A 27,531-nucleotide genomic window follows, 5' to 3' on the forward strand; every position below is an offset into this window, starting at 1 on the left:
CACCAGTTAAGGAGGGTTTTGTCCAGATGAGGGATCCTGTGAAGGCTGAGGGCATGGGGAGCAGTTCATGGCTATCCCAGTCATTGGAAAGGATGACTTTATGGAATTCATAGACTGACAGGATGGAGGTGGGGATAAACTAAGAATGACTTGTGCTACTGGATGTTTCCCAGGTGATGCTAGTGGTAAAGAACCCGCCTGCCAATGCAGGAGACATAAGAGATGTGGGTTCATGCCCTGGGTGGGAAAGATCCCCTGGAAGAGGACATGGCAACTCATTCCAATTTTCTTGCCTGGAGAAGCCCCATGGACAGTGGATTTCCTTACAATCTGTAAGGTCACAAAGAGACACTACTGAAGCAATTTGGCATGCACTGGGTGTTTGGGCTTCCCTGGAGGCTCAGACGGTAATGCAGGAGACCCAGGTTTGATCCCGGGGTCGGGAAGATCCCCTGCAGAATGAAATGGCAACCCAATCCAGTATTCTTGCCTGGAGAATTCCATGGATAGAGGAGCCTGGTGGGCTACAGTCCATGGAGTCGCAAAGAGTCGGACATGACTGAGCGACTAACTCTGGCGGTACCATTCACATGAGGAATAAGAGGACTAGGCTTGGTAGGGATCCACTCACACACACATACAGGGAGTTAAACAATACAGCAAAGGGAGACCAGGACTACACACAGCACCATCACCTGGCTTTAATTAGGCAAAGGAACAAATGCTACCAGTACAGAGTAGGCAAACACTGCTTGATCTCTTTTTTAAGACTCCTCTTTGCATAACTTTTCTCCTTTATGGGAGCAGTATCACTTGGAGGAATCTGCCTGTTATCCTTAACAACATTTGAAAATCTTTCTAGGTCTGCAGCAGCAGTTAGTAAGAAATCACAACCTCTTCTTTTCTCGATTTCCTACTTCTTTGGAAGTCTTTTTTTTTAGTTATTTTAGCTGTGTGCAGGCTTTCTTTAGTTGCGATGAGCAAGGGCTACTCTCTAGTTCTGATGCTCAGGCTTCTTCTTGTGGTGGCTTCTCTTGTTTCATAGCACAAGCTCTAGAGGGTGCAGGCTTCAGTAGCTGTGGCTCGTGGGCTTAGCAGTTGTGGCGCATGGGCCTAGTAGCCCTGCAGCATGTGAAACCCTCCCATACCAGGGATCATACCCGTGTCCTCCACACTGGCAGGCAGATTCTTAACCACTGGACCACTAGGGAAGTCTGTGAACTTCCTACTCCTTGCTCTGTTCAGTGTCTTCGGCTACCGCCAAAGCCTTCCTTCATTGCATGAGTGTGACCATGTAATTACTGGGGCATTTTAGAGTAGTCAAAGATTTATAACTTCCTAGAAAATATTTTGGAGAAGGCAAAGGCAAGCCACTCCAGTACTCTTGCCTAGAAAATCCCATGGATGGAGGAGCCTGGTAGGCTGCAGTCCGTGGGGTCGCTACAAGTCAGACATGACTGAGCGACTTCACTTTCACTTTTCACTTTCACACATTGGAGAAGGAAATGGCGGCCCACTCCAGTGTTCTTGCCTGGAGAATCCCAGGGACGGGGGAGCCTGGTGGGCTGCCGTCTATGGGGTCACACAGAGTCGGACACGACTGAAGTGACTTAGCAGCAGCAGCAGCAGAAAATATTTGGTTCTGAGATATAAACACAAAGTAAAGGCTGCCCCTAAGAACTTTATGAAGTAGGCAAGGAGTCATTCAGCCATTCAATAGCTAGTCATTCTGTAGTTATGGTTCTGAGGTTAATGCTGGAAATGCTAAATGGAACTAAAAACCTTTCTTGCCATTAGAGTTTTACATTTGATGGAGAAGGTGAACAAATCAAACCTTAAAGGAATGGGTAAGGCGTGATTTATTACAACATAAGATGCTATGAGAGCAAGGAATAGGAAGAGCCAACTCACATGTGGATGTCCAGAGAAGTTTTCTCCAGGTGATGGACACAAATCACAGAACACAATGTCTACCAGGAACAATGTCCCAAGCAAGGAACTCACCAAGTGCTCAGAAAAAGGCACTATTTCATTCTAAGTAGATCCATCAAAACTTTTTGGACAGAAGTACATTTTAGTTGAAATTTGAAAGGCTCCAGTGAATTGAGTTCGGGAAAGTAGGGAGTATAAGAGCATGTTTGAGAAGCTGATGATGTCCTTTACCCAGATCAGACTTAGGTATTTTGGGGGGACCTCTAAGACAGGGAGGGAGACAAATACTTTTAAACACTTAACAGCAAATCTAGAGTTAAATAGTACTATAGCATTCAAGAAATACCACGAGGCAGTTAGTGATTAAGAGCGAAGTCAGAGAAAGGACTAGAAGCACACGGAAGGATGAGGTCACCAGTGTGTCTGAATCACAAGGGACCCGCACAGACCTGAGGTCACAGGTCTTTTGTGGGCTGGAAAGGCATTCTCGCCTACTCAGTAGATGCAGGGTAACTGTTGGTTAACTGAGTTAATCTTTCGTCGGGGAGCCAGAAATTGTGGAGGACCTTGCTACTGTGTTTACACTTTAACCAAAACTTTAGGAAAAACTGCGGCTCCCCAGGGAAACTGAGGAAAGCGCCATTCTGGTGCTTATTCGGGCAAATTCATAGCCAAAGAGCTGCCCTCCAAAACCTACACCAAGGCTGTCCAGCCCTTTTTTCTAAAGTTCTAAATTTTGGGGGTGGGGGGGAGATGAGAAGGGCATTGGTGTGGATTAAAAAGAGATTCACAGAGAGCAAAGGAAGTTCTTCACATGCTTTTCTTAGTGGTCCACCTTCCCCCGACCCCACCCCGCTTCCTTGAGGGAAAGCCATGTAAGCAAGAGTATTGAACTTGAAGCCTGGGTCTCTGCCACTACCTGACAATGAACAGGTCACTTAATCTCTTCATCTCCGAGTCCTCTGTCCTCATTCATGGTTGTGGGTTCCATACTATTTAGGGTCTACGATATGAAAGATGAGGCGTTTTCCACGCTCTCTTTTAATCCTCACAACCATTAAGGTAGATTTCAGTAACCTCATTTGACTCAAGATATTCAGTTCAGAGTGTGTAAGTAACACGCCCAAGGTCACACAGCAACAGCGGCGGGGGCCAGATGGCAATCCAGGGTTGCTTGAGTCTCTCACTGCGCAGTCCCAGCTCGGGATCAGTTGAGCAGCCCTATACTGGTTCCCTGGGTGCCTGGACTATCGGACCGCCTCCCCTCCTCCCACCTAAACCCCAGGCTAAGCGCCCCTTTCACCACCGGGCATGCTCAGTCGCTCTGGAAGAGTTTTCGCTCTGCCTTGGGAAATTTTTCACGCCGCTCCGGCAGCCGAACCCGCCCCGCCCACGGCTTCTCTTCACCGGATTGGTCGAACTCAGGGAAGCTATGAGGCGGCCCCAATGACCTCCCAACTACCTCTCCCAACGATCTGGGCGCGCGCGTTCCGAGCGTGCGTGCGTGCGTGCGTGTGAGTGAGCACGTGAGGCCCCGGAACGTGCACTGGGGGAGGGGGGGCGGGACTGGAAAAACCGGAGGCAAGGGGCGGGGCTTCCGTTGCCATAGCAGTGACGTCAGGCGCCGCGAAGCGAACCCGGCCCCTTCCCCACGCGCGCGCGCGCGTGCGCGCGTACACACAGAGAGACAGGCACACACGCGCGCGCACCGCCGCTCTCCGTCAGACACACTGGAGGGAAAGGTCAAACTAAAGGCGAGGGAGCCGGGAGGCTGGAGGGAGCAGCCGCCGCCGCCGCCGCGCGCCATGACGGACGCGGCCGAGGCGGCCTTGTCTCCGCCGACGCCGCCTAGACGCTGCTCCCGCCGCGCCCCCGGCCCCCCCTCAGCGCCGCGCGCCCCCTCCCTTGGCGCTCGCGCGTCCCCGCGCCCCCGCCTCCCCGCTGCGCCCCGGGCGCGCGTCGGGCCCCGGGCGCGCGCCGGCTAGCGCGGGCGCGGGCGGGCGGGAGGCCCCGCGGCCTCTGCGCCAGGAGCTCCCCGAGCCCCTCGACTGGTCGCTCGGCCGGACCCGGCCAGGTGAGTGCGGTGGGGGCGGGCGGTGGGGCGAGCGGGTGTCAGGAGCGGCCCGGGCAGCCGGCGGGCGCAGCCCGCTGCCTGACCCCTTCCGGGGGCGCTGACAGGCGCGCGGTCCCCGGCCTCTGGGGGGCGTCGCGTCTCTCACGGGGTTGGGGGGCTGCGCGCGGCAGCCCGCCTGGCGTCCCTGCCCTTCGGGGTCGGCCGCGGAGCGCCGGGCGCTCGGGGCCGGGGCAGCGCCGCCGCCGGGCGGGAGTCGGTCGGGCGCCCCGGCCGTGGGGAGCGGCGGCGGGAGGGCAGGTGGGCCCCTCTCGGGGGGTGAAGTGCGGGAAGGGGGCGAGGGGCCGGGCCAGGTGCGCGCGGGGCGGGGGTCCGCTGAGCTCGCAGGAAGTGTTTGTCCGGCAGTTGGGAGAAACTCCGTCCTGGGGACGAGGAGCCTTGCTTTTTGCCGCCGGGGCAGCGAAAGTGGAGGATCTTTACAGCAGAGCTCGGGGGAAGCCTGGCTGAACCGGACTAAAGGGAGAGGGGTTACCCCCACCACCACCACCACCATCCCTGCGTAGGGACCGGAGACGATCAGACCTGCTTGTGGGTAGCATTAGGGTATGAGGCGTGGACGTTGCCATGTCAGTGTTGGATGTTTGTTGCTGATGGTTATTTTAGGACTAAATGTTTTTAAAAAAGTTACTTGGGAGAGAGGGAACTGCTTGAATGGTCAGGAGTTCTTCCCTGTGTGTGTATGTGCAGGAAATGGGTTAATCTTTCACACCATCATCACCACCCAACTGAATCGATGCCCAGTGGACTTTAAAAATAATAAATACGAAACCCTAAAGCCCTGAAACGAAGTGGTGTTTGTCTGGTGAGTTTCAGGTGTCAGGCTCCGGGTTCTGCGAGAATAACAGAGAGGCAGGACACCGAAGTACGTGATGTGCTCCAGTAGCCGTCTTTTTTTTTTTTTGTAATAAGCTTTGGAGCCCATCAAAGTGGAGTTTAGTTATAACTGCCAGGGTTAAGTAATCACATTGACCCCGTGCCACCCACCAATCAGGAGCTTCCCTGAAAGTAACTTGGAAGCGAGCTATCAGTGCAGTCCTCTGCTGATTGCGAATAGCCACTGCTTCTGCTCATTTGTTTTTCCCTCTTTAATTTTCCGCTGTTGTAATGCATGCAACCTGTTTACCAGACGTTGGAACGAATCATCCATAGTTGAGTTGCTCTCCACAAAGTCACTTTTCAAAAGATCAGGTGCTAACTGTAACATAATTTCTTTTCATGTTTGAAAGTTGTTTGGAATTTTCCATTATAGTAATTTTACATGATAAAGGTTTTTTTGAGTCGAAGTCTAGCTTGATACCAAGTGGGTAACGTGCTTTAGAGTTTAAAATCTCATCCAAGAAAACTTCCGGTTTGTGAAAGGTGCAGGATTGTGACCGCTGAGGAAATGTCTTTGGTAAAGAATAAGGAACGCCAGGACACCTGGTGAATTTCGTGTTAATTGGCAGGCTCCGCATTTGCTATACAAACTTTCTGCTTACCTAAGCATTTCTAGTACGTGGGTGCTGCTTTGGTTGTTTGTGGATCTTTGGTTATTCATCATTTTGAAAAAGTTCTATGAAGGGAAAACTCTCACTTTGAAATTGAGTCCTGGTCGCCCTAGCCAGGGTACCAAAGGTTTTCAGTACAAGATGTGAGGGAGGATTTTTCAGTGTACCACCTTGTTAATTCTTTCTCTGCAGCTATTTTTTGTACCTCTGTGCTCTGATGCTCCTTTTAGGTCTTACTCCTATGGCAGTTGCTGACGTATGTCTGTATACAACCCTGTAATGGGGTACTTAAATGTTACGACTTAGAACATCATTTCCTGTACTATATAAATAAATTTTTATTTGTCTTCCTTCTCTGTTTCTAAAGGGAGCTGTAGAACTGGGCAAATCAGCACTTAATCAGCATATCCCCCCTCCTGTAAGTCTTGTTGACCTTGGTGCCATCATGGAGGTCATGTGTTCATGGAGATAAACAGTTCTTGAATAGTTTCCTCCAGGTGACAAAGGCACATTTGAGATATGAGTTTCTTGATTTTTTTTTCATCATTTTAATCAGGCATTTATTGTGATCATTGCCAAAAATAGTTCATTGACCTGTCTTTGGGAGTCCATAAATTTCTTTTTTGACTTTTCTAGTGTTGTATATTCTACTACAGATGAACAGCTGGTTTTTTGGGTGACATTTTTAAAACTTGGGAAAGAGAGAGAAGCGCAGTAACGCTGGGAAGAATTTGGCCCTGAAAAGCAGTTGTGCTCAACTTTAAGAAATTTGATATTTATAAGTGTAAGATAACAAAACAAGTAGTGGTTTCTTATGTTATATGAAAATTGTAAATTTTAGAAGAAGGATTCCCTAAAGGGTGCCTTTAAATAATTATCCCTTTTATATGTTACTTACCAAATGTGATTTGATTTTTGAAAAGTCAGTTGTCATACAACAATTTAAGAACAGATTTTTGACATAATGTTAAGATTTATCAGTGTGTTCCTTGAATTGTCCATTTCCCTAAAGTGTTTTGAGGCAAAGTTAATATTTATGGGTTTTCTGAATTCAAAGTTGTGCTACTTATATGCTGCCTATTAAGTAAGGTTTTAACTGAATGGAAAAATTGCCATCTGACTTGTTCTGTACCATTTACAGAGTACATTGAAACCTAATTAAAATGCTAAAATTTTATGGTCAGGTTTGTCTGGAACCCCACCCAAGGTTGTTCAGTTACTCAGGTATCAAAAGCAGCTTGTTGTAAGATACTCTCACTAGGACGTTGGTCCTGCAGCAAAGGCCAACAAGTGGTTATACCCAGCCTTCAGCAAAACCCAAATAAATAGATTTGGTCTAAAGTCCACATGCAGTGAAAACCATTACCTGGACTTTTTCTCTTGGTGCAAATTATTCTTCAGAATTAAAGGTTTGATTTTCCTAAGCTATAATTCTATTTGGGTCACTTGTGAAAAATCTATTTTGATAAAAGAACAACTGCATACTCTTGGAACTTTCAAGGGAGCTTTTTTTTCTCTCTCTCTTTTTTTTAGTGCAGTTGGGTTTTATTTGGAATCCCAGGAGATATTGAATGAAGTCCTTGGGGAGTTTTCATTCCAAAATCATTTGACTTTGATGACATTTAAAAAAAAAAAAAAGGAATGTGAGTTAATATGAGTAGAACTTGCTTATGGGTTAGCTCAGACTTTATGTTGGGATAAAGGGGCAAGGGAGGAACTGGACACAAACTTAATTAAGGATAATTAATCAAATTTGTTTTATGCTGTTCATGCCTGGCTGGGTAAGAGTCTCACCCTTCCTCCCCAGCTTTAGAGAAATCTTATTCCTAGAGAAGGGATTTGAAGGTTAAGAGCTAAGCGTTGAATATATGTGTTGTTGGAGTATCTTTTGAGCACTTTAATAGTTTTTTGTCTTGTTCTTGTGCATTAGACAGAAAGCAGGAAACTATTTTCATGCTGAATATAGGTTGAGAGCCCAACTTTGGGATAATGGGCACAGTTTTACTGCTCTTAGTATAATTGAATATTATAAAAATTAAGGGAACAGCTTGAATGATGCCATTAATTTTTTAGTATGGGCTCTTAGTTCCTCTCCTGAACAAATGAATAAAAATGAAGATTGAAATTGTGATGTTAAAAGAAATGTTTTTAAGTTTTATTTTGCTTTTTTAATCTCAAAGGACTGTCTCAAGGATTGCTAATTTAGAGCATAGGTAAAAATTTCGTTACTTGGGTTTATCATAATTGAGGGCACGTAATTAAAAAAATTTTTAAGTACGTACAAAAAAATAAGTAGAATACTGCATTTAAAAAATATTTATGCTGAGATCTATGAGAATAGGGGAAATGATTAGAAATTTTAATTGGGACTTAAGGCTGATTTATGTTATTAGTGTTGTTATTTAACCCAATGTCACTTTTAAAATGTCATTTAATTTTTCTCTTCAGTAAAATGCAATCGGTGGAACATACTTTATGTAAAATTGGGTTCTTAACTATTTGGTAGACTTCTTAAGTATAAAATATTACCTATTAACAGATGTTTAAGTCTATAGGATTTTTTAAAGTTTTTAGACCTTACGGGGACGACAGAGAATGAGATGGCTGGATGGCATCACCGACTCGATGGACATGAGTTTGAGTGAACTCCGGGAGTTGGTGATGGACAGGGAGGCCTGGCGTGCTGTGAATCATGGGATCGCAAAGAGTCGGACACGACTGAGCGACTGAACTGAACTGAGACCTTGTAATCTGCAGAAATTTGGAGAAAAATTTTAAAAATAGGAAAGGCTGAGTTTGGATTTTTAGTCATAGATGAGCCCATAAATTGCATTTTCCTCATTCTCCTTTAAAGGGTTTTACTGTTACGTGTTTATATTTTGCAGACTCCCATCACACTGGGTTTTTTTATTTTGATTTTTTGGTCGCACACCACGTGGCATGTGGAATCTCAGTTCCCCAGCCTGGGATTGAACCTGTGCCCCCAGCAGTGACAGTTTGGAGTCCTAATCACAAGGCCACCGGGGAAGCCTCTGGTCACACTGGTTTTTAGCGTTGGATCATCTTATCTTTAGCATCAAAGTTCTTTTGTAAAAACTGTCCTCTATTTTCTCCCAGCTCCTCCATCTGGGAGATTGAATCTCAGTTATTGAACGTTGTTTAATCAGAAGTTAGTCTAAATAGAAGGGTTTTTTCTGTTTTCACAAACTTGGGAAAAATACAGATTTATCTTAAGATAATTTATGAACTTCTTTGTATTAATATGAGGACAATTAAACACTGTGTATAATTTAATATTCCTAACTATTAGCATTTATTCTAAGTTAACTTTATTTGATGTATTGTTGAAATCAACATAGTAGTTGTACAGTCTCTAAAAAATACCTATTTTGTCTGTGGGGTAGTTTTTAAAACACTTCCCTTAAGTGGGAAAGAGATGGAAATTTTACTCTGAAACTTTCTACTGGAATATATAGTTAAATGTTTGAGATTGGGTGTTGTTTTGATTGTTAGTTACATGTGAGGATTTTTTTGTACATTTTTGTAGGATTACTTTCAAGTATGTTTTCATTTGTAAAAAGCTATTTTTTTAAAAAAAGTTATTTTGTTCTTAATGATTGCAAATTCTCGGACTTTTATATTTGAAAGAAATATAAGTGAGTAATTTATTAAACTGTTTCCCTAAAATGCATGCGGTAACATTTATTTTACTGTAACAAAGAGAGTTATCTTCATCCCAAACAAATTTATAGCAGAATAGTTGGATATTTTTGTAAATTTAGGGAGTGTTGAGCGTGCCCAGAAATGGTGCATTGAATACTAGGTTTTGGACTGAGTTTATCATATGGAAAGGGTGTTTATCTTATAAAGACGTTTATATTTCTGTTTAAGGACCATATCTTACATATGCTTGAAGTGACTGTACTGTACATGTTGGTCGAATGATTTATGGAAGAATTAATTGGTGTCCTGAACTTCCGTCCCCTTTTCCTCCTTTTACTAATTGTCACTGGTTGGCTTTGAGCCAGGTGCTAGGAGGGAACTTTTAATGCTCAATAGATAGATAGAGAATGGTTGTTGGTTTCTTCCCAGTGTCGTATCCTATAGAGAAAAGTGAAGGTATTCTTTAACTTTCTTTTAATATGTGTTAAATGTTGTTTTGAACATTTGTTTTTAATCAGTCTATTTATAAAGGGGATGATACTTTAAAAATTCTCCGGACGGTTTAAGTGGTTATGTTCCCCACAGCAGGGAAGGAGAGGATAGAGAGGATTGTAGGGATTTGATTAAATTGTTTAAATGAATATAATTATTTTGATATAAAACATGTTAAATTAATCTCTATATACCTTTTCTATAGGATGGTAATCTTGCTTTTCTTAATGAGCATATCTCACTGTGAAGAAACAGAAGTAGTGAGTGAACTGCTAGGAGAGGCATATGCATGTCATTAGTCAGTTTTATGTGTTATTGCTGGGGACATTTTAGATGGCCATGAGAAAGATAAGCAGTTTCACTGAAGATCATTTTCAGAGATCTCATTTGGAGCTCCATATTTTGAAAGGTGGGAGAACAGATTCTCAAGTGATGGATGGGGAAGCATTTTCAGATACAGAGTCACTATTAAGAAAACAAGTGTACCAATCTTTAAAAAATTACATTATACCAATTACAATCATATATATTATATTTTCCAAAACTGTACCAGTTTTGAATATCCTGTGGCCATAAATACACTAGTATTTGTCCACCCATAAGTCCTAACTTTGAGGGTAGAAAGGATAGTCACTTACATTATAGTTTACCTCATAAATGAAAAAGCTGATCATTTTTATCTTCCTTTTCCTATAACTTTGCCATTGATTTTGAAGGCCTAGTGTGGTTGTTGTTCAGTTGCTCAGTAGTGTCCTACTCTTTGCAACCCCATGGACTGCAGCATGCCAGTTTGCTCAAACTCACGTCTGTTGAGTTGGTGATGCCATCCAACCATCTCATTGTCTATCATCCCCTTCTCCTGCCTTCAGTCTTTCCCAGCATCAGGGTCTTTTCTAATGAGTCAGCTTTTCGTATCAGGTGTCCATAAATGTTGGAGCTTCAGCTTCAGCATCAGTCTTTCCAATGAGTATTCAGGGTTGATTTCCTTTAGGATGGACTAGTTTGATCTCTTTGCTGTCCAAAGGACTCTCAAGAGTCTTCTCCAGCACCACAGTTCGAAGGCATCAGTTCTTTTTTGATGTCAACCTTTTTTACTGTCCAGATCTCACATCCGTACGTGACTACAGGAAAAACCATAGCTTTGACTATATGGATGATGGTCGGCAGAGTAATGTCTCTGCTTTTTAATGTGCTGTCTAGGTTGGTCATAGCTTTTCTTCCAAGCGTCTTTTAATTTCATGGCTGTAGTCACCATCTGCAGTGATTTTGGAGCCCAAGAAAATAGTCCGTCACTGTTTCCATTGTTTCTCATCTATTTGCCATGAAGTGATGGTACTGGATGCCATGATCTTTGTTTTCTGAATGTTGAGTTTTAAGCTAGCTTTTTTACTCTCCTCTTTCACCTTCATCAAGAGGCTCTTTAGTTCCTCATCACTTTCTGCCATTAGGGTGGTGTCATCTGCATATCTGAGGCTATGTAACCTCGGATTCTATGATTGAAGAGAAACAGTAAGGATGAATCCTGGCACCTGAGAAGTTAGAGTGACCTTGGGAAAGAGAGGCATGAAGTAAATAAAACATCTGTGTGGCTATATTAATTCTGAAAAGCAGTAGTTTTGAAGCTATATTCTATAAGGGCTTCATTCTAAGCAGATTCATTCCAATTTCAACCAGCACAGTTTTATGTTATCAGTTTTAGATGTGGACGTTTGCATCAGATTTCATGAAATCGGGGTTTTATTGTTTAAAATAGAAAGTGTGCTAGCCACGTTTGTTAGCATGTTTGGTCTTATCAGTGTCCTGCGTAAATCCTTGCAATGCTTGAGTCTTTATTATGACTTAACACAACTTATTTATCTAGTTCCAGCTTCATCCTTCATCTCTGTTCATCACTGTTTCCCTTGCTTTTCTTGGAAACCCTGCATTGTAGTCCTACTTAAATTGCTTGATATTCCCTAAGAAGGAAATGCTCTTTTCCATCTCCATGCCTTAACACGTGGAGCCACCCTTATTCTCGTCATGCTGAGGAACTCTGTTTCCTTGGAGCCTTGGTCATTGCTCCATAAAAGCATTTGTTTCATTATTTTGTAACTATGGCTTTCTTCGAGAGCAGAAACCATCTAATTTATCTTCATATCCATACTGTTTGGTGTTCATTAAGTATTCAAATGTCTGTTGAATAATTGCATTCAGGACTTGAGAAGTAGAAGAATTACTTTAATGCGTACTCATGTGAGTAAAACATCACAGATCTAGTCTGTGCAAAAGTACTCTTAGTGACATTTTGTTGGGCACAATGCTAAGTATATAAGAAGTACCCAGATGCACTTATCAGGAAGTATAATAAAGCCAAAAGACACATTAAATGGGAAGTTAGATTAGATTAGGTACTAGTGATTTAAATGAAGTAATGTATTGGCTTCAGTCATCTAATCCTGAAAGCTGGTTGTGGAAGCATTTTAATAAAAATCCCATACAGTCTTGAAAAAGTTTCTTTCTATGTGACTAATGCTAATAGATTCAAAAAGACCTTCCAACGTCAAAGTTTAACATAGTGTTGTGCGTGTGTGTGTACGCTTAGTCACTAAGTCGTGTCCAACTCTCTATGACCCCACGGACTGTAGCCCACCAGGCTCCTCTGTCCATGGAATTTCTCAGGAAAGAATACTGGAGTGGGTTGCCATTTCCTTCAGGGGATCTTTCTGGCCCAGGAGTCAAACCTGCATCTCCTCCATTGGCAGGTGGGTTCTTACCACTACTTGGGAAGCCCCTAACATACTAAAACCTATCCGTAAGTGAGCCCTGGAGCTGTCCTTCCTGAATCTCAATCCCTTTCCTAGCTTTGTGATCTTGTGCAAGCTGTCTAATCTGTGGCTCCTTTTTCTTATCTGTAAAATGAGGATTTCAGTCATACTACCCTATATAGCTGTGATGAAGGGTGAACACAAGTTAATGTATGTTGAGCAGTTAGAAGAATGCCCAATACACAGAAAACATTCAAGACGTATTGGCTATAATTTCTAGCAGCTTCTTGAGCAGTTTTTAAATTGTATATCGTTTCCATCATTTAAAGACAATTTCTTTAACACACAAGTATCTAATTTAAAATGAAAATAGCACTTTTAGTTAGTTACTGTTCTATCTCCTTACGGCCTTCCCTTGTGGCTCAGCTGGTAAAGAATCTGCCTGCAATGCAGGAGACCTGGGTTCGATCCCTGGGTTGAGAAGATCCCCTGGAGAAGGAAAAGGCTACCCACTCCAGTATTCTGGCCTAGAGAACTCCGTGGGTTGAATTCCGTGGGCTCACGAAGAGTCAGACAGGACTGAGCAACCTTCACTGTCTCCTTCCTGCCCCATTCTTCCGCTTCCCAGTGGCGTATAGGCTGTTTCTGTCCTCTGGGTGACATGAGATACGAGACTGTTCTTCTGATTTCTGCAGCAGAGCATTTTGTTCCCATGACCTGTGCGCTTCCTGACGGTGCCGACAAGAGAGAAGGGGGAGGAGCAGCAGGTGTAGGAATCCAGTGACAGGTTCGTAAACCAGCCTTAACCTGTGCCAAGGAAGTCCTGAACTTTCATCCTTCTTGGTAGAGGATAGGTATGCAACTTTGTTCCTTTACGCTTTCCCTAACTTTTTTGTCTTGGAAGAATAGATTTTTTAAAACTCTGACTTTATCTGTGCATACTGGTGTTAGCTGCCCAGTCGTGTCCGACTCTCTGCGACCCCCTCGACTGTAGCCCGCCAGGCTCCTCTGTGGCATTCTCCAGGCAGGAGTATTGGAGTGTAGCCATTCCCTTCTCCAGGGGATCTCCAGACCCCGGGATCAAACCCAGGTCTCTTGCATTGCAGGCAGATTCATTTACCATCTGAGCGGTGCACCAGGGAAGCCTGTGGACAGAGGAGTCTGGTGGGCTACAGTCCATGGGGTCACAGAGAGTAGAACACTGCTAAGCAGCTAACACACATACTCCAGAAAGGCACATACGAATGTAATAAGTCAGTGGACCTGTTTTTAAGCTCAGTGTTCACACATGTACCTGTAGTGAGGACAGGAAGTGGGGCGTTAGTAACTTGTGTCCGTACCCTGAAGATCCTGTGTGCCTCGAGATCCTGTCCAGTGTGCCCTTTTATGATGCAGAGAACACTGCCAAGGAAAGAGAAATCTGTTTCCAAGATACTCTGTAAAGAGTGGTTATTCACTTCTCACTGTAACAAGAACATAATATCCAGTGTATCCTTACAGCCTAGTGTGACTACCTCTGTTGTGTAACCATTAAAATATAATGAAAAGCTCATTAGGGTTTTTTTTTTAATATTTCATTAAAAAGAAAGAAATATTACAAATAATTTTGAGCTGACTGTGAGTTGAAGGTGAGGGGCCAAGATCTAAAGATAAGTTGAGCACTTATCTTTACTACTTATGACCAGAATACTTGGGAGTTGAAAGCTGGGAATGAGATTGGACAAGTGCTGGGTTTTGAACAGATTAAGGAAACTAAGACATTAATGAGGGACCATTTTTAAATGCCAGTGGCATCCCGTGTAATTGTTAACTTTGGGAAGTTTGAATCCTTATACAAGTCAGTAACACTAGTAGTGTCTTGTAATTTGAACACTAGTTTAACGTTAGCAAATTTTCGCTCAAGGGCCTTTGTAGGAACTGTCAAATCCTTTGCACCTTCATGCAATTTATGACTTAGGTCATTCAAGAAAAACCAACTTCTAGAACAAATACAGTTTTGACTAAACATATTTCTTCTGGACAGACCTAGACGCTGCGTCCATGTTTCAGTGTCATCTAGCCTTGGAATTTCCTTTCCTTCAACAGCGTGCCTTTCTGCGTTTGTCAGGCCGGAGAACTTCTTGCTTTACTTCTTACCTCAGTGTGTGTTCTTTGTAGTTAGTAGTATACTGGAGAAATACTGTTTGGACATTTTCAAATGCCTCAAAACTGTTAGGTTACCTCAAGGGATGAGTAAGATTTGTGCGACTTCCACCCAGTTGGATCACCTCAAGAACATCTCTGTGCTATCATCCACCCTTCCTTGGTTTAGGTTTCTGAGTGTTAGAAATAACTTCTTACTGAACTTGATTTATTTCTCCTCTTAAGTTTCACTTACTTGTCTTTGGCTGTCTAGGGCACTATATATATGAAACTTAACTCTTCTTATACACAGTAACTCTTAAAATGATTGAAAGTGACTGTTAAGTCCTGCTTGAGTCTTTTTGCCACAATAAGGGGGGAAAAAGCCCTAATTCTCAAACCATATGCACATGACATGGTTTATAGACCTTTCTCTGTGCACATTGCTAAACTCATGACAAAGTCTGTTTGTCAGTAACCTCTCAAAATACAGTGGCCAAAACTGACTGACGGCCTCAGATGTGGACTGCCTACTGCTGAAGACAATGAAGCTATTATCTGGGTACTGTGCTTCTGTTAATACAGCCTGAAATTTGTATCACATTTTTTGGCAGCAACATTATCCTTTGATCATATTTAGCTTATCGTAAACTAAAACGTTGTCTCTTTTTCATGTGGACTGCTTGAAGTCCAGTCTTTCTCGTTCTTTACTTGCAAGTTGATGCTTTGAAAATAAATTCAGGATATGATGTATTACATTACCCTGAAAGTTTAAGTGAATTTTTTTAAATCAAATTTTATCTCATTTTGACTATCCAGAGATAGAGCATTTGTCTAAAAGAGCACAGTTTTCATGGTACTGTCTCATATATTTTCATTTAATCTTTACAGCAGCCATCCCAGAATCGGAAGAGAAAAGTGGCTTTCTGCTTAGTCAGTTATCGGCAGAGGTAGTACTTGGTCGCAGGGGTTTTGATTCCAGATCCCGTGTTCATCTTAACCGCTGTTCACCTACTGAGCGTTTAGCATGTCCTCTGCCACGTGGCCGGCTCTATGCAGCGCTGGTGCGATAGTGAGCGAGGCGGATGACAGCCTGTGCCCTGCGGTGTTGATGGCTTGCTGTATAGATAATCGCTGCCGGTCCCTGAGCACCTTCTACTTGAGAGGGCACTGTGGTAGACTGTGTCATTGCTCACGGTGTGTGTGTGTCTCTCCTGGTGTCCTCGCTGTCAGAGGGTTGTGTTTCCCACTCTGTTGACATCAGGTTTGGACACTTGGCTTTCCTAGACTGATAAAATGTTAGAGCAAGTGGCATGCCCATGTTTGAGCAGATGTTTTAAATTCTGTTTTGCGGTTCTGCCAGTGGCTCTCTTCCTTCTGTCATGGAACCAGCCTGCCTTAGTTGGGGCTGGTCCCAGAATGATGGAGCCTCAGACAGAATTCCTGAATGATGGAGCAGAGCTGAAGCCAATTCACGGTTGACATCTAATGTAAGTGAGAAATGAACCCTTTTGTTTGAGGCACCATGATTTTGGAGCTGTTTGTTACCATAGCATCACGTATCCCAAGCAGACTGTGATACTGACATTCACGGCGCTGTTGGGTGATAAATAAGACTTAAGCCTTGTTCTCACAGAATGTGCAGTCTTGGCAGGTGCAGTGAATTTCCATCAGTTACTGTGGTTGAGGAAGAGGAGAGAATGTGTTGGAAAGGTCTTTGAAGCTGAGGATCTTTCCTGCCTTTGCTTCATCTCTAGGCTGAGTCCATCAATATGTTTTAAATTCGGAGTCTAAGGTCCAGCCACTCACGGTCACAACTTCTATCCAAAATTTGATAAGGATGCTTTCTCTGTCTTGGTTCAAATCACTTTTTTAAAAAACAAATGTTCAAGAGGATGGGCTTTGACAGAATAGTCATTAGAAACTTCCTTCCTAAGTCTTATTAGTTAGCATTCACTAGGTAACCTAAGAACCTGCCTAGTTGAACTTTTTCCCCAACATATCCATGAAAGTGTCATGAGATCCTAGGTCCTGTTGGAATTTTATTTGTCAGCATTCAGATTTTCCATTGCCACAGCCATGTGTACCTGGTTTCGCATGGGTTTTCATTTAAAAACGAAGCCCAGGCTGGGATTCTGTGAGGAATTTCCTTCCCCAAGAAGCTGAGGGATGCATGGCCAGGGTTCAGGGGAACTCTTGAAACCTTTGAAAAAATTGCACAGTAGATTTTCTGTAAATATACCTTGTTCTGAGCTGTAGCTTTCATCAGATTATCAAAGAGAATTAATGATTCCCCTTAGAAGGTTGCAGCCACTGTTGTGGAGTGAGAGGAAAAGTGGAACGAGGATTGAGAGGGCGTGAGTGTGTAAGGGATGGGTCGAGAGGGCATGAGTGTGTAAGGAACGGGGGTTGGGGGTGGGGGGTGGTGGGGCAGAACCCAGGAGGAGGGCTGAGAAGGGAGAGGGAGAAAGGGCTGAGGACTGCTAACACACACAGCGTTTCAGAAGCCGGTTCCTTATTTAGTCAGATTGTTATAAATCTGTTCTAGGATTTTTCATGGATTCTACTTCCATTCTCACGGCACTTATTTGTGATTCCTTGGATATTACCCAATTTTCAGATATATTTAATGTTTTAGGGTGTAATTTTTCTCAATCTATATCTCCTTCCTATCTTCGGCTTTGATTTTTTCTTTCATTCTTTTTTTACTGCCCCCCCATCCTTATTTACCCTTCTCAGATTAAAGATCATTCTTATTTAAGAAGGCTGATTCAAGATAGAAACTGTTCCTTAGGTTATCTGTTGATAATTGACCCCAAGTCAGGAGATAGCCTTTGTTATTCTTTCTTGTTGGGAAGGCTTCCCCCACCTCACCCCACCTCAGGATCTTAGTTCCCCAGCCAGGGATCAAACCCTGGGCCACAGGACTGAAAGCACAGAATCCTAACAACTGGACTGCCAGGGAATCCGAGGAAGGCATTTTTAAATTTAAAATTTTTTCCTTAATGCTTATGACAAGTATGTTTAAAAAAAAAACTGTATTGAGATATAAATGTTATACAGTTAACTGCACATGTCAAAAGTGTGTAATCTGATAAGCTTTGACATGGTGTATACCCATAAAGCCATGCCTGTAGTCACGATACTGAGCATGTTTGTCACCCCTGTTTTTTCTCGTCCCTGTTGGTAACCTCCCCCCTTTATTACCCAGGAAACTACTGTTTATTTTCTTTTTCTTTAGTTTAGTCAGCATGTCCTAGAATACAGGATGCACTTTTTTTTTTTATTTAACTTCTTTCACTAAGCATGATTATTTTGAGATGTATCCATTTTGTAGTGTGTATTAATAGTTTATTCCTTTTTTAGCTAAGAAATATTCTATTGGATGGAGACATACTATAATCTGTGTATCCGTTCACGTCTTGATGAGGAGGGTGGTGGTTCTAGTTTTTGGCTTTTACAAATAAAGCTGCTGTGAACATCCATGGCGTATCTTTATATGGACATATGCCCTCATTTCTCTTGGGTAAATTCCTAAGAGTGAAGTGGCTGAATAATATGGGGTGGGGACTGGGGGGAGATAGGGAATAAGAGGTTGAGAAAGCAAGAGAGGTTTATTGTAAGAAATTGGCTCACAGGATTGCGGGGGCTGGCAAGTCCAAAATCCATGGGACGGGCCAGCAGTTTGCAGCTGGCAGGGGAGCTGCTGTTGCAGTCCTGAGTCCAGTGTCTATAGGACGGGCCCGGAGTCTGGGAGTCCAGGCAAGATTTCTGTCCCTGTCTTGATGCAGAATCCCTTCTTCCCCAGGAAACCGTAGTCTTTTGCTTTGAAGGCCTTCAACTGATTTGATGTGGCCCACCCACATTGTGGAAGGCAATCTCATTTACATAACATCAGCTAATTGTACATGGTAATCATATCTATGGAATACTTTCACAGCAGCCCCTAAACTAGTGTTTGACCAAACACCTGGGCACGAAGCCTAGCCAGGCTGACAGAAAATTTAACCACTACAGTCCCTAAATATTTTGTATTTTTAATGCTGTTATAAATTTTTTATTCATATTTTTTAAATTCAATTTCCGGTTGTTGCTAGCTCACTAGTATACTGTTAGCGTGTTTTTTTGGGGGGGGCCATGCCACACAACCTGTGGGATGTTCATTCCTCGACCGGGAATTGAACCTGAGCCTCTGCAGTGAACTGGACTGCCTGGGAGTTCCCTGTTGTTTTTTTTTTCAACTGGCCACCTTTATACTACTCTTAAACAGATAAATGTCAGTTTTTTCATTCTAGTTTAGGATTACTTTACATCTTTTTAGACATATCCTTTAAAAATAGGAATTATTTTAGACACTTCATAATGACATTACTTCTCACTTCTCTTGTTTATTGGAATCATCTGACAGGAATGGCAAGTTCATTTTAGTAATCTTGTCTTACCTTATTTGAGTCATCCTTTTTATTTTTTTAATCATAGGATTATAACAGTTCTTAAATATTTTAAAGATAAAAAATGTAGGTGGATTAAGAGTCTAGAATCTAGAAAATTTCAGAGCAGAGGCACTCCAAATAGGGAACAGAAAAATTTGGGAGAGAAGATTCAGGCTCATATTTCAGTCATCACCTTTATGCCATTCTCTTTGTGATTCACTTTTTGAGCCTCAGGTCCTCATCTGTAAAATGGAATAATAACATCGATTTTCACAGAGCCATTGTGAAGTTAAGTGAGCAGTTTTGTGTGAAGAGGCTGGAATCGTGCTTTTAAACATAATAGCTCCCATTACTATTAGCATTTTATTCAGCAAATGTTTGATACTTCCATTTGCATTTTTTAGAATGAATTTTGCAAGAAGTTTGTCAGATTCTCCACCAAAAGCTTGCAGACACTGTTCCATGCTCTAGAACTATAGGAGTTAAAAGAATGAGCAAGGTTTCTGCTCTCATGAAGGTTCAACCTGGCAGGCTCTGACAGGACAGGCGGACAATAAACAAGTAAAGGAACCAGCAGAGGACATCATTTCAAGTCATGATAAGAACTTTGAAGAGCAGCGAGGGAGATGCAGTGACATTGGTGGAGGGCAGCCCCGTCAAAGTGGGCAGGCTGGGAAGACCTCTCTGTGGAGATGACATTTGACTCAAGACCCCGTTGAGGATGGTGTGAAGGAACCAGGCATGTGAAGGGCCGTGTAACAACTGGTGTGGCAGAGAAAGTGCAGAGCCTCTGCAGTGGGAAGGATTGGGCAGATGGGAGGAAGAGAGAGGAACCCCAAAAACTGGTGCAGAGGAGTAGGGAAGTCAGAGAGGGGATGCGCATTTCATGCCAAGCACAGGGGGAGGCCTTGGACGGTTTCTAGGAAGGGAAGTGACCTGATCACAGGGAGCATTGTTGCCCTGGGCCTGTGGGGACATGAGCCCAGCCCTGAGGCATATTTCAGTGTGACTTGGATTTCCAGTTGCCTCAGAAACATTAAACTACATATTTTCCCTGATACAAAGATCCCAGCCAAACCCTGTCAAAGCGAAGTGTGTATTGTCTAAAGCAAATTCTGTTTTATATATCTTCTCAATTTTACTAAGATTTATTATATACTTGCATGTATTTTCATAAATAGTGTTTTGGGGATTTTTTTTCCCTTTCAAGCTCAAGTGGCAATTGACTGGCATCGCCGTCAAGGTTCAACCTTGGTGTCAGATATCAGCATAATTATTGACCACATGGGAGCATTTGGCAAATATTAATATCAACAGGTCTTTATTACTAAAGTATGACTCCCTCATAGAATCATGGAACCAGTGAACTTAAGAATTTGTTGGTCTCGATTCCTTCCTTTTATAGAAGAGACAGCTCGCATCCAAAGAGGTTAAATGGTTCGCATTACATAAACATAAAAAAAATTAAATAAGCCTGGTTTATGTTATCCTCCCCTGATCTAAGGTGAGAGATTCTTGAGGCAAAATATGGAGCCAATAAAGACGCGGACATCAATTTTCTTTATGTTTGCTGCCTTCTTCTCTGTTGCTCGTTTATTTTATACCTGTGCTATTTTACACTTATCCCTGGACTAAGGATATTGGAATGCATCAGACAGCCATTCCATAGTGGGGTAATAGGGAAACAGACAAGTAAACAAGCAGTTGCCATACAAGTCACATGGCACAATAAAGGCAAGCTTAGCCTGTGGGGGCGTAGCCTGTTATGAGGGCCGCGTCTGTGAAGTGTGATCCCAGGTTCAGACTCTGTTCACCCTCCTTTTAAAACAGTGTGCATTGTATTGCTTTAGCTGTTTGACTTTTCTTCTGGTTTCTTGCCTCCCACCCATAGCCCTGGGCTAAATGTAGTGAGTTCCCAGGTCGGGCTGTGCCTGACCAGTCCATATCTGACCAGTAAAACTTGTCTTGATACAGCCCTGCTCTGCCCCTGCCACTTTAGAGACCTGAGGCCTCAATATGGACCCACAGCCAGTGGTAAGTGACAGCTTGTCTTATTTTAAATAGAAACCCATTTAGAGACTAATTTAAGAATAGTTGAACTTGATATAGTTCCTCTCTCAAGTGATGCAGATTTTGTTCTTTATTTTTGAAAAATCCTTAAACAATGACTTTCTGTTTTTTTGGTTTACTCTGGCTCATTTGCCTTTTTGCTGTGTTTTATGTGGGGAGCCATTCCTAAGAAAACTAGCACATGAAGTTCATTGTCATCTTACACCATGTTCTCTATCTTAAAATAAGGCTCCAGAAATGCACTCAGAGAACAGGTAAAGAAAGCAGCACTTCTCTGATTGTGAAGAAACTGTAGTTTCCTGTAAGCCTTTCTCATTCAAGAGCTTATAATTTTCTGTAAAAGCTAAACATTATCCCTTGGGCGGGTATGTTTTATTCTTGGCCCTGATTCTGTGTTAGAAAGTTTGATTTAAAAGGGAAGATATTAGCTTTTTGTCTCCCACACAAACAAAGAATGTTCATATTTGTCTTTATTTTTGGTAAGACTCAGTTTCATTCTCCTGAGCCAGGACTTTCTTGGCAGTCCAGTGGTTGAGACTGTGCTTCCACTGCAGCGGGGCACAGGTTTGATCCCTGGTCAGGGAACTGGGATCCCACATGCCACACGGTGTGGACAAAAAAACTGAAAACAAAAAAATACCCCTGAACCTGCCCTAGCGTGAAGAGTAATATCAGTATCTTTTATCCACAAAAAGCATCTTTGCCATCGTGTGTGTGTGTGTGTAAAATCAAAACCTGCAAATGTGGTATATGTTGTCGAGGGTATTAATCAACTCCTGATGAGTACGTTGTATTTGCACCGGGTGTTAGATGACAGCCATGTTTGACAGTCCAGTGTAGTAGGTGATACGGCATTCTCCATACGGGGATAAAATGATCCATCTCTATTACCCATCTCTCCATTATCCTCCTAGTGCCCTAGATGGGAACTAGAATTTAGATGTGTGCACTGAGAGACTGGAGCTCAAGTTGGGTGGCTAAGATGGTAAAGAATCTGCCTGCAGTGAAGGAGACCGAGTTCGAGCTCTTGCTTGGGAAGATCCCCTGGAGAAGGAAATGTCAACCCCCTGCAGGTTTCTTGCCTGGAAAATCCCATGGACAGAGGAGCGTGACGGGCTATCGTTCATGGGGTCACAAGTCAGATGTGACTTAGTGATAACCACAATAGCAGCCTAAAAAACAGTCAAACCAAATTGTGTATGCACAGTAGTGTGTCCTCTTTACTTTGTGCACTTTGAGAAACTGAGCTATAGGGGTATTTTTAATGACTGGAATAAGCTATTCGTAGTGAATGATCTTAGCTTATACAGAAAAAAGTCTCCATTATAACTAACTGAAAACGTTAGTTCGATATACTAACTCTAATGCTGTCAGCTCTGAAGGTCTCTGTAGTGATTTCGCCTCCTCCTCGGGTGACAGCGACAGCACGTGGCACAGGGGAGAGCCGCCTCTGGAGCCGGGCTTCGGGGCCCAGAGCCCAGTCCCCGAGCTCCGGTGCTGCTATGAGCAGACTGCTTTCTGTCTCACACTCCTTGTTTCTAAAAAGGGGGTGATACTAGTACTTCCCTCACAGGGTGCTAGGAGAGTTAAATGAGTTAATATATGTGAAGCACTTAGAACAGGAGGTAAGTATTAACTATTATTGATGCTTTTCTGCCATACATTTTAAGTGGCCAGTTTTCATAGAGAGTTTGGCATTTGAACTGGGCCTGAAAGAATAAATAAGATTTCCAAAAATGAAATGTAAAGAATTTAAAATGGGGAAAGCTGTGGGGGGCAGGGGAGAATACTAAGAGGAGGTAAAAAGTCTTTTCCCCTCCGTTTTGTCTCCCGTTTATTGCTTACTAATTTTACACCTGCCGCAGAGCTCAGCATTGATGAATGTTATGTAATCTTATTCAGCCCTCATGAAAACCCTTGCCAGATAGGTGTTTTAAAATCTCATTTTACAGATGGGAGAGTAGCCATAGAAAAGTCAAGTCACCAGGTTAAGTGCTTGGCCTAGTTCTGACTGTAAAGCTCAGGCTCTTAATTATTATCCAGTCCTTCCTTCCTAAGAGCAGGCTATTAGAAGACGACTCCAGAAAATATTTATAAAACGATGAGTGCTCTGTGGTTGGAGTTGTAGACGTTCACAGAGTGGTGCTATCAGGGACGCACGTGATCCCTTTGTCCCAGCGAGAGACTGGAGACTGTGTGTGCAAGTCATCACAGAAGATGGACGAGAAGCTCGCGTGCCCGCGCGTGCTGCTGCATCGCCATTCCCGTCATTCCGGCAGCGTGGAGGTGCGTGTTTGCTCCCAGCTGAGAATGGCAGCATTGGGCTGTTGAGGTCTTTATTATTTTTCTCATGAGAAATTACACACGTTTCCCCCGCGACATCCCGATTGACCCGTTGGACTCAAGTGCTCTTCACTTCCTTTTGTTGCCTCAGATTGACGGCTGTTTGAACACCCTTTTCAGTTCTCTACCTACATCTGCTTCCCAGTCTGGAGCACTTTTTGGTTTCATGCCGGTGAGGTCTGCTGAGAATACAATGAGGACGATCGTAATTTTATTACTGTTTATTCCTTCCGTCCCCTGACTGTACTTTGTCACATTGTCTTCCTTTTGAACCTTTAATGGAATCTGTCATTTCATCCTCATACTTTTTCGTCTCAAGTAGTTCACTGGCCTTGACTTGAATTTTAAGTTGTTCTGTCCCCACGTACTACTTCCTTCCATTAATTAGCTGATGGCTGTTTTGTTCCCTCTTTAGTGTTCATGGCTTTTTTTTTTTCAACTGTCTAAAACTCCTCTTTCCAGAAGACCCAGCCAACAACTCAGTACTAGGCTTTATAAAACTAGAATCAGACTAAAATGAACTATAGCTAGTATCTTTCCCTCCAATTTATATCTTTTTCTCTGCTTTTAAAGGAGAGAGGGGAAAAAAAGAACATTTTCTGGACACAATTACCAGAGATTCAGCCAAAAATTTCAAAAGAAAAAGCAAAAACTTTCAAGATTTATCAGTGAACCATTAACATCTGTTACATAGCCTCCAAGAAACCATGAAGAATTTTACTTACAAGTCAGTCTCATGTCTATACCTTTTATTTATTTATTTTCATCATCATGAAACAGGCCTTCATGACTTGTCTGGACTGTGGCAGCAGCCTTAAGCCGGTTCCTTATCCTTCCCACCTCCCCAGGTCATCATCCATATCAGCAGCAGTCTGATGGTTCTTAAACAGTGGTCTAATCTTGTATTTTAAGTCTCCTTTGGTCCCTCCTTGCCTGCGTTCGTATTTAAATCCCTAACATGCCTCATGCAGCCTTGTAGCCTGCTTTAGAGGTGGTGCTCCATGGAAACAGGTATTTTATTCACTGCTCCCCCCACACCTGATCAGTGCCTGAAACAGCCCCTTGTTCCCTTAGTTCACTAAGCCAGGGTTTCCCCAAAACAGGTCCTAGGTTTGCCTCTCACAGGTCACAGGTTTGTTGAGAGGTGCTGGTCGGTGCCCTCCACCTTTGGGATGGCCAGGTGGAGCCTGGCTCAGCCAGGACTCGACTGAGTAATGGGACTCTCAAGTCTGACGGTGGCGGTGATGTGCCGATTGCGGGCGAGGAGGTGCTCTGCCACCTGCACGGCTACGATAGCCACACGCTGCAAAGTGTCCCGCCGTGGGTGAGGGGCCCGGGGCTGCTGGCGGATGTATGATCCAGGGGCCTGAGCAGCTCGCCGGAGGTGCTGCCATTCAGAAGCAGGGGTGGGCTCCCAGGAGGCCGGTCGGGGCGTCTGTCTTCACTCCCGTGGGACACATTTCAGTGCTTCTGTGGGTGCTGTTCCCATTTAGTCGCATTCAGGTTAGCCACGGGCTGACCAGTCCATCAGCCATGAAAAGTATAGTTAAAATCAGGCTTATCTTTTATACCTTTACGAAGTCTTCGCTAACCTAAATATCGTTTCCAGTATTATTGTCCTTATGATTGCTGATGGATGGGCCCAGTTAGCCTGTTTGGTGTGAAAGAGGCCACTGTTTTTGGTGCTCTTTTGTTTTTATTTTTTGCCCAGGCCAGGGAATGCCACATCAAAGAGCATTTTGTAGAACCCTGTCGTGTTCCCACAAACCATGAACCTCATGGTTGTCCTGTTGTCAGATGCGTACTCGGGAGGAAGGTTTGCAGAAACTGTAGGTGCAGACCTGAAACTGCTATCAGCGTCTGAGCAGTGCTTTATCATTTCAGATATGCTTTTACATTTTTTAATTTCACGTTATAGGATTTTCTAGTTTTGCAGATTGAAAAACTGATTCTGAGTAAAGTAACTTAAAGTCATACAGCCAGTATATCAGTGGAAGTGCAAAGACTTGAGCAGGTGTGACTTCAGGGACACAATGTAAGCAGACTTTATGGAAGATAATGACTGGGAGAGTCATTCATACCTCTTGTTCTTAGAAGAGGATTCTTTTTCTCAAGTAGAGCTTTAAGTAGATTTCTTATTAGAAAAGTTTGAAAAATTGAAAACGGTATTTAAAACTCGATAGATATACATGGATCATCTCTGAAGATTGAGACAGCTTTGACATTAAGACGTGCACAGTGAGATGCGTGACATCCACTTGTGTTTCACGTGTAGGGATATGTCTGATACATAAGTGTGTGGATATATACTCTGTATCACTAAGGTTCACAGTTAGGGTCTTAGATTCTTATTTGATGAAATCTCCTTTTGCTTGTATGTTGAGGCCCAAGTTGGCAATTTTCCTTGCAGGTGTGGATTTTGAAAATAAAGTCGACATGTTGAAATGTGACCTGCCTCATCCTGATGCATTCATATCCAGGATTATGGGAAATTTTCAGTGTCGTAGTTTGGCTGATGGTATCCATGAACCATGGCAAGCACTCTCAGACTAAGCAAGTTATCAGTTTTGTTTTGGGTGCACTTCATGGTGTTTATCTAAGTCTATAAAGCAGAGTTTGGAGCCTCTTGTGTCCTGTTGGCTGAAGAGACTGCCTTTTAGCACTTACCTGAGCACTGTGGAACCACATACCTGCTCGGTTTATCCTGATTCAAGTGGTCTTAACACTCGGGGTCGGCGCCATGTGTCACTGGTGACTGATTTTGTCCCGTTTATGACCTAGGACTTTTGGTGGATGGTATTTTGAGAATCTAAAAAGATCCTTAAAAATCATGAGACTCTTAAAAAGCTGGCTGCCATCAGCTCACTGTCAGTGGTCAGAGAATTTTATTTTAAAAAATACAGGGAATTCCCTGGCAGTCGAGTGGTTAGGAATTTGAGAATCCACTGCAGGAGGTACGGGTTTGATCCTTGGCCAGGGAACTAAGATCCCACATGCCATGTGGTGCAGCCAGAAAATTTTGAAAACTTTTTAAAAATTAAAAAAATAGAAACTTGTGATTGCCCTATAGTTTAATGCAGTGTTTGGTCATTTTGTCCAAAACACTGCCCTACCCTACCTCCCCCCAGGTGGTTTTTTGTTTGTTTTGTTTGCCTGTGCTTCATGACATATGGAATCCCGGTTCCCTGACGAGGGAGCCAGTGTGCACCGCGCCTGCATTGGATGTGCAGAGTCTTAACCACTGGACCTCCAGGCCTCTCCCCTCTAGGTCTGAAGCATTCCTGGGCAAGCTTTTTTTTCCAGTAAGTACATAACAAATCAGTGGTTGTGTGTAGATATACAGCACCCTTCTCATGGAAAGCTCTCTTTGCTCACAATATTAATGGAGAAAATGCGTAATTGCCCTGAAATGGTATACTAAATTAGCCATCAACACTTCCTGGGATTTTAATGTAACCTTTTTTCCCCTCCCCCCTTTTTTCTCCTTTTTTTACCTGAATAGGCTTTTGGGCTTTGATCTGTAATGGCAATTAGGGTAACAGATTAGTCCTTGCCTGCCCAGGACTGTTTGGGTATTAAAACTGATAGTCCCTTTCAGTCCCAGATGAGCCATAACACAGGGCTGTGTTGTCGGTGGGCTTTGGCCATGCTATTGAAACTATGGTACCACCTAGGTCAGTGGTTAGGAGAATTTAGTGTGCCTCAGAACAACTTGGAAGGCTTGTAAAACACTGATTTCTGCGTCCGATTCCCCCTAATTCCTGATCCAGTGGGTCTGGGGTAGAAGCCTGAGAACTACTTTTCTTACAGTGTCACGGGTAGAACTGATGCTGCTGGTTTGGAGTCGAGCCGTGTATTTACTGTGTGAGTATATGATGATGTTTTATTAAGCTTTGTGGAGAAAGGAACTGGTTCTCTGCCTTGCAAGCCTAAGCACTGACTACCCCAAACCATGTTTGTGTATCTGAGCACTGATCATGCAGTGCAAAAAAACAACCCATCCTGTTAGAAGTGACAGAAATGGGGGAAAAGTTAAAAAAAAGCCAAATTAAAACAGGTAATTTTTACACAAACATGTATCTGTATATACACATACATAGATATTTTATAGTAAG

General features: G+C 43.2%; 1 pseudogene across 1 annotated transcript in view; it reads left to right on the forward strand.

The window, feature by feature from the left end:
* Nucleotides 1-3,378: 3,378 nt before the first annotated feature.
* LOC148775255 (uncharacterized) overlaps nucleotides 3,379-27,531 on the forward strand; it is a 45,707-nt pseudogene continuing 21,554 nt past the window's right edge. Inside the window, exons 1-3 of the transcript XR_016039296.1 lie at nucleotides 3,379-3,446; nucleotides 3,542-4,006; nucleotides 20,978-27,280. The product of XR_016039296.1 is annotated as an uncharacterized LOC148775255 (transcript). The remainder of the gene's footprint in view (nucleotides 3,447-3,541; nucleotides 4,007-20,977; nucleotides 27,281-27,531) is intronic.

The sequence above is a fragment of the Moschus berezovskii genome, chromosome 16 (genome assembly GCF_049115385.1).
Source record: "Moschus berezovskii isolate FMDL1 chromosome 16, NW_MosBer_1.0, whole genome shotgun sequence".
In the NCBI taxonomy this organism is placed as follows: Eukaryota; Metazoa; Chordata; class Mammalia; order Artiodactyla; family Moschidae; genus Moschus; species Moschus berezovskii.